Source organism: Xiphophorus couchianus, chromosome 11 (assembly GCF_001444195.1).
Source record: "Xiphophorus couchianus chromosome 11, X_couchianus-1.0, whole genome shotgun sequence".
Lineage (NCBI taxonomy): Eukaryota > Metazoa > Chordata > Actinopteri > Cyprinodontiformes > Poeciliidae > Xiphophorus > Xiphophorus couchianus.
The window spans coordinates 17,352,737-17,362,908 of NC_040238.1; the positions used below are offsets into that span (position 1 = coordinate 17,352,737).

General features: G+C 38.0%; 1 protein-coding gene across 6 annotated transcripts in view; it reads right to left on the minus strand.

Moving 5' to 3' along the window:
- Positions 1–9,341, minus strand: part of nrxn2a (neurexin 2a) — a 173,955-nt gene extending 164,614 nt beyond the window's left edge. For 5 of the 6 annotated variants that reach the window (XM_028032454.1, XM_028032456.1, XM_028032453.1 and 2 more), the window contains exon 1: positions 8,935–9,341. The gene's annotated coding sequence lies outside the window, so the exon portion shown is untranslated. Of the gene's footprint in view, positions 1–8,676; positions 8,852–8,934 lie in introns of those variants that run through there. The other variant, XM_028032452.1, reaches the window with a different exon arrangement.
- Between the last annotated feature and the right edge of the window lie 831 nt (positions 9,342–10,172).

Below are 10,172 nucleotides of genomic sequence, written 5' to 3' on the forward strand. Positions count from 1 at the left end.
ATGCCGTATGAACAATCAGGAAGCCAGTACCATCCCCTTCATGGCTGTTCAAGACTGTCCGGAGATCCAAGTGTGAATGCGAAAAATTTTGATAACAGTTTAATTGGGAAAAAAGAGGAAGATCCTGGTGTACTTTCTACTAATTCTGTCAGGATGCTGTAGCCACAAGCATCATGCCTGCATTGACATATTTCTTCACAATATGCTTAATTTATCTAATATGAGAGGTTTCTGCACCTTAACTAGCAGCTCCACCATTTTGTGGAAGAGGAAAACAATATTTATTGTATACGTTTATCAGCAGCATCTGACAATGTATGTGAGGGGCCTTTACAATGCACAGCAGAGGCTGCCATTTTGTACACAAGTCTTAGTGCAGTACACTTTGGATTTCAAACCAAAGTGAAATCCAAGTGAACACCACAAACTGTAGTGTTTGTGGTGTTAGTGAGTTTTGATCTTTAATAAATGTTACGACAATGCCAACCCGCAACTACAACAACATGGTTGTTTTCTGCATGGCTAAGAGCTTTTACACTTCATCAAATATCATGAGGGATGCAAACTATTTTCGATGCAGCACAGGAGACATCTCCAAAACCCTTCAAATACCATCTACCTTCTTGCTTATTTTCCATGCTGTGGTGCATTAATCAAAAAAGACATTCCATCGGTACAAAAAAAGAAATATATTTGTACTTTTCAGCTTTACGTTATGTGAGCGAATGTTTGAGAATGCTTAAAATAGGGGTGTTCAAAGTCAGTTTAAAAGGCCAGTCAGTATCCTGCAGGTTTTCTCTCTGGTTCAGCACACCTGATTCAAATGATGGCTCGTTAGCAGGCCTCTGCAGAACACTGACTTGCTGAGGAGATAGTAACTACCACCAGGAAGAGAACTAACAGGATACCGGCCCTTAAGGTCTGACCTTGGACACACCTGACTTAAAACACAGGGAGGAGGCAAAAACCGCTAATAGTTTTTTTTTCTGCAGTTAATCATGACTTAAAACACAAACATACACAGGACAAGCACACTTTCGCTAGGCCTCAGATCATAACTAATTACATTTGAAAAGATTAACTATTTAAGTCATAGATACAAAGGAAACCTCAGCCAATCCAGCGCTGAGAAATACAATCAGTAACAAACAAACTCCATAGCATTTTTTTTTTCTCATTAGCACCTTCTTACATCTCATACTTTCTGTAACTCATTTTAAATTGTATTTATGTTTTACTGTTAGCAATCAAGTCGGTCAAGCTGAAGATCATCCGCTTCTGGTGGCCAACTGAGTATTTGGTGCATCCTTAATTTTGATAGCAGAAAATCAAGACCATTTCTCTAGACCAAAAAATACTAATTCAAAGCAATACTATAACTGCATTAGTTTTTATTCTTGCAAACTCAAATCCTTTTCCTTCCAGCAGCAGATTTGGTCCTTGTAGGATTGCTGTTTTTTTTTTTAGCAGTCTAACGGCCCAACGTATGTCTTGACAAAGTGATGTTGTGTTTTATTTCACTAAGGGCACCGATTATGCTGCCTAGGCACCTTTCGCTTAACAGTGCAGCTTCAGCCTCCTTTTACTCATTCTGTCACAAAGATGGATGGGCTTAAAAATTCCTACATCTGCAATGTAATGCAACACTTTTTAAATGTGCAAAAGGTACCTGAATGGCGCTGCAAGATGAAGCCACTTTGTTTAACCAGAGGGCTGTACGTCTTCAGTTCAACAGTGAATAAATATCCCCTTCAATCAGCACTCTCAGAACTCTATGATATTTTAGTAAGATTATAGCAGATCACAAAGTTAAAAAGGGTGATAATGACTACTTACATTACTTTTTTTTTTTTTTTACTTTACTGGCCTACAATAGCCTTTTAATCAAGACTGGAGCTGATTGGAGTCTGTGGTGTCAACCTCAGGAGCCCATCAGTTACAAAATTTAGCTGCTCGACGGGGTAGCAGAAAACGTATTTGTTAAGTTAAGCAAAATAGAGTAGAGTAAAATTTCCAGAATGAAGGGAAGTAAAACTTTAGGTTCTGCATGCCACATGTTTCTCACACTAACCCCACGTAAATTATGTGGCTTATTTTCCCCCCCAAAAAACAAAAAAACAACTTCAATCTAACAGCATTTGTGTTATTAAAAGAATATGACAGAAAAAACACGTAACAAATATAAATGTCTCTCCATTTTGAGTGCAAGATGTCGGGGAAAAATCTGACCGGGTACATTTTTGTCATGCACATACTTAATGAACAACAGCTGAGCTTTTCAAGAGACATTTTTGTCACCGTGTCTCCTAAGTATGACAGACTCCGCTGACAACCTTTGATGAATCCTAAGTAGCATTGTGCTTACGGAAAATTACAGACCGCCTTTCGTTCCTTTCCACCTACTGTACCACCTGTGGTGAAAATCACAGGCAATTTTACCGTCAATTATTTCACAGATATATGGCAGGACCAATCAGGCTTTTAAAATCAGTAGCTGCTGCATATGCAAATAAGTTATTATTTTTCTTCATAGATGTTTCAAAAGGCCCCTGTTTGGGCCTTACCAGCATGGTTCAATGCTTTTGTCAGACATTCTGGAGGGTACAGGGTGTAAAAAAATGATTCGATTAAAAGCATTGTGGTGTTAAAACCTGACTTTTGAGCTTAACTAAGGTGTAACAGATAAACACTTGCATAGGATTGAAATGATCTCAACTGATTCCGAGGTGACATACAACAATTTGCGATAAGGAGCTGGTGCAAGGCAGAGGTATGATCAGATGTCACACCAGATGTTGTGTTGATGGAGTAAATAAAGATTTTAACTGAAAACATTATGCTGCTCAGTACCAAAAGAACTAAAAAATAAAACTGTCAGAATTTTTTTTTTTTTTAAAGATTCAGCTTGTGGCTAAACATTGGAAGCAGATGCTAACTTTAGCATCATAAGCAGCTGAGCTTTAATGACCAGTTGCTGATGAATCTGGGCTGACTGAGTGCTTGATCAATGAATCAATCAATCCATTTGAAATTTATAGAGCACGCTTCGTACTAAAAGCAACTCAAAGTGATGCATAGAATTAAAGATCAACTAAAGATTAAAATATAAAAAGATTGTGAAAGACAGAATAACTGCACACTAAACAAATTCTCTTCAGAAATCTCAACAAAAATAAGAAGAAAATGGTCATGTTAAAACATTTATGCTCTTAATGTTACATCAGTTATAGATAAAGAATGTTGCCGCGGATGATGTTTGATTTGCATAATAGATCTTTTTAACTGACTTCATGTAATGATTGCGTACTCAGCTAATAATCACAGCGACAAGTCACTTTCATTCCTATTTTGTGGGCAAGCAAAAATATTTGGGAACCATTTTTGAAAACAGTCTTACATTTAGAAAATCTTCATAGGTTTTCTAAATCTATAAATTTAGATTTAGAAAACCTAAATTTTCTAAATCTAAAGAATTTAGAAAATGTACATTTTGTGAAAACAGAAAATATTTTTGTTCAGCACCGGGATCACCTTAGAAAAGAAGAAAAATTGTAATGTATACATAAGCAAAGCATGAACTGAAATATTAAACATACTCTTTTAAATACAGTGCATAATTTCTTAAATCTTTACTGTATTTATTAAAAAACAACAACAAATAAAATATGACTTAAATCTAATCTTGTCAAGCTCTTGTGAGCCAGTAGTGTAATGTCATGTACTGTGAGCCGAATGTATTATTATATCCCAAATGGAGCATTTAATGGAGAAAACAAAATGCAAAGCATTTGTCTATTCTGAATGGGAAATGTGCAAAAAATGAATAAATAAAATAAAAAAATGCCTGATGCTGACTTTTAAGCAATAATTATCTTCCAAGTCAGATGAGTGGGTTGTAAGATATTGCACCTGATGATTGCGAAGTATAAGAGAGCAATATGAAATTTTAAAGCTTTCAAAGGACATGTTCTGCATCAGTAATTTCCACACATTTAACATGCATAAAAGACAAATTTAAAATGAAATTAGAGGGGGGGAAAAACACTGTGACAGGATGATAGACGACTCACAGTAAGAAAACCACAACTAGCTCACTGTTAAGTTAGCATCTGTTTCACATTTCCATGTTTCAGTGTGTTTAATTAGTGTGGACTGCATTTGGTCAGCTTTAGTTCAAAATCAAAAACAACTAGGCTTTTCAGGACTGAACTGGATATGTCAACTTTGAAGACAGATTCTTTAAAATAGACATGAAACCTTTAGTCTATTTATAAATACACAGAAAGAAGTATTTTAGGTAGTTTTTGGTATAATAGGAACACCCTAGATTAGATAGGTGCAAAGAAATGCACAAGCCAAACTTGGGCTGTACTATTCAACACAAATTTTTGCGAAAAAAAAAAAAAAAGAATTCTTTGTTTCAACAAAAATACTCATCATCTCATGTTTTCTCAAGTCCAATTTCTTGCATCTTCTTTACATGTTTTGTCTCATAAGTTAGACGTTTTGTTATATGTCTAGTGCAAGGTAAGACAAAGTGCATATTTTATTCTGCCTGGGAAAAGTTTTTTTTGTTTGTTTTTTTTTTTAAATCCTGCCCTGTTTTAACTACTACTACAAAAAAAATCTGTTTACTAGTTCTCAGCAGCATCTGACACACTTCCAGTCAGTTGAGTGGGCTGTAACATATATAGCATTGTGAGGCGTAGGAGAGAGGAAAAAAAAATCTTCAAAGTTCTGAAAAGACTTGTTTTGTATCTGTAATTACCACATGCACCTAACATGCATAATGAACAATATAACATTATATAGTTAGAATTACAGTGAAATACTTTGTGGCATAACGCTCCAGTTTTCCCAGAAAAGAGGGCAGGGGGTCCGTCCCCTGTGATTTTCGGCTGTGCATAACAATGTTTTAAATCCTTGTTTCTACCCTTTGAAACAAGTGGCACAATGACCCAGATTGTAATTTAACCAACACTATGCTGCTGGTGTCACAACTCTAACTATACAGCCCTCTGGCTATGTGACTTGTACTGGGTAAAAGATTTCTTTTTATTTCTACTATTTGCTCCATTCTGTGGAGCAAAGTTCATTAGAAAATAACGCACAAATGATGAAATAACTCGAGCTCCCTGAAGGTGTAGAGAGACAAAGATCTCAACAGTGACCTTTGTTTTTTTGTCTTCATCATCCAGGGACATAATCCCTGTTTGGCTCTGCAGCTGGCATGCAACTGAGTCACGCGTCAGCCCTGATTAGAAGCAACAGTGGTCCGCGGGCCCCGTTCCTCTGCCAGAGCCAGGAGTGGAAAAGGCCAGGGCCACCACTTTCAGTTTGTGGGTATGACCTTGATGGGGTATGATAAAGAGGAAGCGACACGATTTGCAATCCCACACAATATCTGTAACCTTCCGCTTCCCCAGAATGCATGCTGCAGCCATTGAGCTGTGACACACATGTATGAAAAACACACAAACATCTACGCACACCACGTCAACTTTGCCCTCTTGTTATTTCAAGCAGTCTCCTTGGTCAAGTCACCCATCTCTCGCTGCGTTCTAGCTGGTGCTTTATGTTATGTCTTGATTCTGCATTTCTGTTTCATTCCAATAGACAAGAAATACCTTCGGGAGAAAAAAGGCTCAACTAAATAAAAGTGAAGTTATGTGATCTGCCACATTCTAATAGGTTTAAAAAAAATATTACAAAATTATTTAAAAAATGATTCCAATGACTTGATATTAAATAAGTTGCTGTGATGACAGCAGTGACACAATTTCCCTCTTTCTTAAATGCCCAAGCCTTCCCAAACTCTCACATTTTATTGGAGGCAGTAATGAAAGCAGATGCCTTGTGAGTCAGATCATAGCCACACAAGTGTGGAAAGTGTGGCCCTGAAAGCTCCTCCCACTCCAAAAAATAGCAACAGGATAATGGGAGAAATCCTAGCTATAGCACATTGAGTGAAAGTAAAGCTGAAATTTGATTTAAAAATCGGAATTGTAAGTATTAAGCTATAAGATTGGTAAATCCATTAAGAATTTGAATGCAATAAAGCTTAGTTCACCAAAGTCTGTAACTATGACCTTAGCAATACCTCATTTTGAATGGTCCCTCACCCTTTTCTTTCTTTGCAAAATCATTTATTTTGGTCATTCTATTCAATGAAACCTGAGGTCCTTGCATTACTAAAATGCCATGATATTTCTCATCAAAACGAGACGAAGTCTGTCTCCAAAAGCGCAATCTAGTAGTTGCTGTTAGGATGTGACCTTATCTAGTGAGGTAAGTGTAAGCTACTATTATGAATATGACATGAAGGTTAGTACTTCAAGCTTGACCTCAGTAATTAGTAGGTCTGGGCAGCATGACAATCTAATGGTACGATAATGTTGACCAGAAATATATAAAACTATTCTATAGTTATGTAAAACAGAAAACCAGCAATTATTCCTGCTACTGCTGAAATAGTAAAACATATTGGTTGCAATATCATAATATTTATCATTGTTTTGAAGCTTAGGCACAATGATACTCTATACTTTTCACAACTGGAAAAAAGTATGCAGCATCTGGAAATACTTCCAGAAGATCAGCTTTGCCTTATGCGTCTGAAAAGCTTAAGGGTGTCAGCTGACCATCAATGCGCAGCAACAGGTGGGGAAGCACTGAAAAATGTTTTAACTGTTTAAAACTTGGCTGAACCTTGACAAACCTCTTGTGTTTATGGTGGGATAGATTTTATGTATTTATTTTTATATATATTTTTTGTAAGCTAGGAAGTAGTTCTTGAGTTTACTTCTTGCCAGAGTCGACTAAAAAAATAATTCTGTTTGGGACAGCTGAACAAAAACACTCATTACTTTCTGGCTATGGGTCAGGTAGCATTTGGGTGCACAGTATAGAAACATTAAAAGAGTTATAGACAAGACACAAATGATTTGTAAGCACTGCAAGACTACAGAGTGTGCAAAGCCATCAGCCACTAATGACGCAATGTTTCCCATCTGCTTCGGAGCTTCCTATGGGTGTTAAATTAAAGGTCCATTACACAGTTTGTATAGGATTAAATTGATCTTAACTGTTTCTGATTTGATTTGGAGTCGGCAATTTAGGGATGTAACCAGATGTTGTGTTATATTGACTCAGTGAAAAAAAACTCTGCATTGTGCTGACCGACAACATCTATTTTCCAAAGGCACTGAAGGAGGACAAAACAGAAAAATACAGCTTACATGTACGCAATGGACTGTATAACTATTAGCTGCTAACTATCCTAAAGTTAGCATCTGCACTTTTTTAAAGACTGTATTTAATCATCTCTAGTTGAAAATCTAAAATACTTGAGCTGAAAAAACTAAAAGTGGGTAATTCTTCACTGGAGAGATCCAAGTTTGACATTCATTAAATATTTGTTCTATTTGTGAAAACACAAAAAGGAGCATTTTCAATGTCCAACGTAGATTAGAGACTCTTCAAACACTATGAGATTACTCTATTTGTATAAATAATATATAAAGTAAGGATTTTTACCCGAAATACTATTGCTTAATAATATCTTTTAAAAAATCTTGTTGTGTTCTTGTGAACCCAACTTCGTTTATTGCCTAATGTCTTGAGCTGGATGTTTTGCTCCATCCTGACAAAGACAAGTAACAGTATGCATCAGATCACAGGTGGAGCTGAATTTGCATAGCAAATTGGTTTGCAGGAGGTGCAAGGAGGGCAGCCACACTCCTTTTGAGAAGAGCGGCAGCAGCCCCCTTGGGCACCTCCCCTCAGTTTTTGGATAAATTAATCTAATTATTAAGGAGGAAAACATCAAGCTGTGATCAGAGTCGCTACTGTTCTATAAAAAAATATTCAAGACACAAAAGATACACAAAATAAAAACAAACACCAGTGAGGAGGAAAGTAACACCCAAATAGTGCACCATGACAATTGGTGCCTTCCCATAAACAATAGGTGGTGATTAAATAAGCTGTTTCCCTCTGCTCAGTCACAATAATCTAGTTATAATGTGTGGGGTTGTAAATTAGAACTGAGAATTAAATAAAGCAAATGTATTCGGAAGAAGATAGAGAACAAGCTGTAATTTGAGCCACAACAACTCCTAAAATGCAAACCACACAATTTGATTTTTGCAACCATAAAACGCTGGAAGGAATAGCAACTTTTCTCAAATTTTATTATCATATTTAAAGCTGAACTGGCTGCAACTGTTCCCTCTCCCATTCCTTCTGTTTTTATTTAAACTAGCTGGTCCTCTGGCACAGAACACAAAATCCCCCTCAATAATAAATAGGCTACCTCAAGCATTTTACAGACAAGGGCCCTGCCTGCTGCATGACTCAAAGACCACCTCAACTTCACTTTTTTTTTTTTTCTCCCCCTCTCTCCTCCCCATAAAATATTTAGCATCTTCACCAGTCAGCCTGGTACGTGGGATCTGTTGAAACCATGCCAGTTTTCTGTATGCATTCAAAGGAAAAGCCCCCACAGTATGTGGTGCATGTACAGCCCAACCACGGGGCATGTCTTCCGGCACGCAATTAGGCGACCTCATCCGCAAAACCGTGCTGAGATTTTGAAACCATACCTCTGTCCTCTTCCACCCAGCTGAGCTGACTGAAAATGTATTTAAATTCTGAAAGAAATCAGATCACCTTTACCTGCATAGAGGCTGAGATCTCCAAAAGACACCCCGAAGAAGTAGTAAATGAGAAGCCCCCGAATTGTGACAGAAAACAAATCACTGACATAGGAGAGAGAAAGAAAGAAGAAGGAAAAAAAGGGAGCACAGCCTCGCAGCTTTAAACACAAATGCACGGCGTGTATAACGTGGCTTTCCGCTGCGGCATGCCTTAAAAAAAGCAATTACCTCCGTCCGTAAGGTCGTTTGTGTGTAGGAGGTGCGTGGTGTCATTTACCTGTGCATCATCCAGCGATCCGACACATGGACACGGAGGGGAGGGTTGGATTATTCCAGCAAGGCAACAGAAAAGAAAAACACACACACACACAAAAAGCCCGGAAAGCACAATGGAGAGAGAAAGAGAGAGAGAGGAAGAGAGAAGGAAACGGGAAGGAAAAGTCCGAAAATTTCAGCAGAGATGAATGCGGCAGATGAATCCACGAATCCCGTTTTCAGGAAGAGTCTCCCTTATCTTTAGATGTTGCTGTGTAGATGAAAGCAGACAGGCAGGGAAGCCCAGCAGAGCTGCTCTGTGCAGACAAAGATGCTTTCTCTCCTCCGCCGCACTGAGGGCAGCAGCAGCAGCAGCAGCAGCAGCAGCAGAGCCGTCATCCCCCTCTCCCCCGACACTTGATGGTAATAGTTTAGTAGGTAGCTTATAAGGGTTGAGGGCGCGGTCAGCTGCTGTTGACCAATCCTCCACCCCCATCAAAACTATAACATCAACGTTGCCATGGAGGATTAAACTGCGTATAAATGTACCACGCGGGATCGTAACCCCGGCTTTGTGAGTGGGTGTATTTTAATTTGCCGTGATCAGGTATCCTGATACAGGAGGCATCTCATGTTTCCTGTTTCCTCTCCCTCCATCAGCCCCCCACGTCCTCCTCTCATCCTGCTAAAGTGCCCTTGAGCAAGGTGCAAGCCACTCACCACTTTTTACCCACTTCTTCCCTATTTTGGTGGATAACTTTTTATCCATCCATTAAAAATCGAAAGCTAACATTTAACTGCTTCCGGTTAGATTACTATCAAATAAACATAGAAACATCTGGTAACACACTAGACATTATTGATGATCACAAATGGCTCCTTTTAATTGCATACATTTTTAGTAAGCTTAATGTTACTTTATTCATTACAGATGATTGGGATAATTTTCTTACCCAACTGTCACCTATCAAGCTGCTAATTTGTACTGAAGTTTAGGAATCTGAAGGTAACAATAATTAATTTGACCATTCACTTTGCATAATGCAGGAGCTCCACAAGCAACAGACGTCTCAGCAAGAGAGTTGGGTTGCTTTCTTGGATTTTGAAGCTTCACCTTAACTCCTGCATCTGTGATTCATGTCTTCAGGGCAAATAAATAAATAAATAATAAAGAAAAAGTCCCCCACTGTTTTCTCCAACCGTAAAAATCTTTTGTCCTCAAGAGATTTGACTTGTCCATGTAGGTAGACACAAATTGCA